A 3,132-nucleotide genomic window follows, 5' to 3' on the forward strand; every position below is an offset into this window, starting at 1 on the left:
TTTTTGAGAATCTAGATATACAAATAAGTACTTGTTAGTAATAATAGATGAACTTACGAGGATAGTAGAAATTTTTCCACTTAAACATAAAACAGCTGAAGAAGTAGCTATAGCATTTTTCAATGGTATCATTTGCAGATATGGCTCACCCAAGGTTTCATTGACCGACAATGGCAGAGAATTTGTAAACAAAACTTTAGAATGTTTGGCAGAAGTCATGGGGATACAGAAAGTAACAATTATTCCATACAGACCTGAAACTAATGGGTTGTGTGAACGAGCAAACAAGAAAGTGCTCGAAGCTCTCAGGAAGACTGTAGGTGGTAATGATAAAAACTGGGATAGATATATTGATGTTAGACATAATATTAATACTATGGCTAGTGATTCCATTAAAATGTCTCCATTTGAAACTTTATTTGGTTGCCCAGCACGAGACACATGCGATCTGTTAACTATACCTCATCATGGGGAAGATACAATCGAAGCATTAATATCCACAGCGAGAGAGACATGCTAGTCTCAGTTGTAATCTCGTGGCCACGACCCGAGAAATGGTAGAAAGAAGTAATAACAGAACATCTGATCCTAAAATCAATGTTGGAGACAGGGTATTTCTGAAAATCAATGTGAGAAATGAACTAAATTACAAATTGGGTCAGAAATTTGATGGTCCTTTTAGAGTCGTTTAGGATAAGACTAGAAACATATTTATAGTCTTAGAGGAAAAAACAGGTCTGTCGAAATTAACCCATATATCAAAACTGAAAAGGGTTGGTTGTGGTAACTAATATGATGTCACGCAGTTGCATTTTTTTTTTCTGGTTTCACAAATTGAGGGTAAAATGTGTTTAGTCAGTTTAATTTAATGTTTTTTTTCTCTCTCTCATTTCTTTTACTATTTTTCTTATTATGCGCAAACTGTTGCAATTTGGCGTACAAATCAGAGGTAATTATTTTATGAGGAAAATCAGGTTGAAAGTATGGCAAATTTCTGTTAAGCTGAAAAATATTATGATAAACCCGTGCGGTGGTTCCTGGCGGTATGGGTTTATTGGGGCCGAATTTTTGCGGTTTTTTTGGTGGTGAATTTTTTGTGTCTATAATCTTTGGCAGTGGATTTTTTTTGTGGTTATAATTTTTGGTGGTGATCTGTGGTTTTACGAGCTAAGAGGTGGGTATTGTAGTTCTTTTGGTTTTATGGGTCCCTATGAAGGGGTTGTATTTTTATATTCACGAGTGGTTATATTTGGCAGTATATAATTGTTGAATTGTGGTTTTCTGTGGTTTATATCGCGACTAGGTGGTTAGCTGGTTTTACATACATGTGGCAGTATTATGAATGAGTTATGTTTTCGAGGACAATTTTTGGGTACCTTTGTGGATGTCCTACGGACAATTTTTGGGGAATATGGTTATATATTATCAGTAAAGAATTTTTGGGCCATTTGGAGAAATAACGATTCCTGTGGTTGCAAGTCTGACTAGACAATCTATAGTGCGATTTGAGCACATTAGGTATTCACAGGTGGATTAATGCTCATAATGCTGTGATGAGACCGGTTGCTGATTTTTCCTTTTGGAGTTGATTACTCGGAGATTTCCACTGTTTTCAGGGATGTCGATTATGACATTCCATGGGGATGAATGTAAGGGGTCAGTTCTGGTCAATGGGATATGTTGCGGCAGCAAATTCCCTAAAGATACAAACTGCGTTTATGTCGAAGAGCGCTGGATTATATATATGTTTTTTTCTCTCTGTGTACATTTTGTAACGGGAAAAGTTCAATTATTATTATTTTCTTTTTCGTACAAGGGATATTTGTAATCGGGGTTAAGCTTTAGATAGCATTTCTATTATAGACAGGAGGTAGAATTTATCGGGGTATATGTGTCAGATAGAAGGGGTATTCGGCATTATATTTGATGGAGGTTAACTATATAAACAGTACAGGGGTTTTGCTGTATAGACATTGTGGGGGTTTTAATAGTATATTTGTCAGATAAAGGATTAGTTATGAGGATTCAGTGGGTAAAGATCATATTTTGTTTTAGTGAGGAATTTTTAATAATTGTCTATGAGATTGGGTATATTAGTTAATGACTGATTCGTATGGTAAAACAAGACTTTAGTTATTCTATAATCATATAGGCTTTTCAAATACGGAAACACGATGACTTTAGAGAATTCCAAACTTCACGCGATGGTGATGACAGAAACAGCTTGGTTCCACAGTACCAGAGGTCAAATATACACACGAGCAGCGATGTTATGGGTCGCCGTTGCAATGGGCGAGATGTCGTCGGTGGATCGTCTCAGGATATGTTCTGGGACAAATCAGGAGTCTACAATCTTCTACGAGGCAGGTGCGATACGCACTTGCATGGAAGTCACGGGATATTTTGTTGTCAACGAGGTAGTGGTTATGATTCCTTCATCGGAAGACGTTGAATCTACAGTTCAGCGAGGGGGTTGTTGGCTACACTTACAGGGGTCGCAGGTGCTGAATAATGGCGCGTGCTGAATTGTTTCGAGATGGTTCACGCGCTCAGCCACGGTCTACAATTATCCAATGAAGGTGTTCATGAAACACTTACATGGAAACCACGAGGCGGTTCAAGTTCTGCCTACATTAGAGGCGGTTACGGTCCACAGTTGGAGGATAATTACGAGAATTAATTCTTCTTCGACGAATGCTACACAGCTTCAGTGATTGCGGTTATGGTGTCCATAGTGATAGTCGAAATATGTGTTATAGGGGCTATCTTGCAAACATTATGAACCAGTATATACCAGTTGCTGTTGTGATGTGCGATGGGAGTGCACAAAAGACATAGGTGGCCGAGCCATCTTTAAAAAGGTGTGGTAGTGAATTGTTAATCTCAGCTTTTTCCGGTTGGAGATAGGGCGCTTAGTGACAAGTGCTAGGCTCCTTGAAAAATGCTGATATGAAAAACAGCCAGGAATGATGACCTATGTGATCTGAGGTTGGCGACACCTCAGAAATCCCATGATTGGATCATGCGGGCACCCATCATGCGTGTCTACATGTGTGTTCGTAGTGTATGATGTACAGGCTTGGTGATAGGTGATGAAAAGAAGGGAGGACGCTTTGATTGCTTGTGTCAGTG

The sequence above is a fragment of the Macrobrachium nipponense genome, chromosome 35 (genome assembly GCF_015104395.2).
Source record: "Macrobrachium nipponense isolate FS-2020 chromosome 35, ASM1510439v2, whole genome shotgun sequence".
NCBI classification, from domain to species: Eukaryota; Metazoa; Arthropoda; class Malacostraca; order Decapoda; family Palaemonidae; genus Macrobrachium; species Macrobrachium nipponense.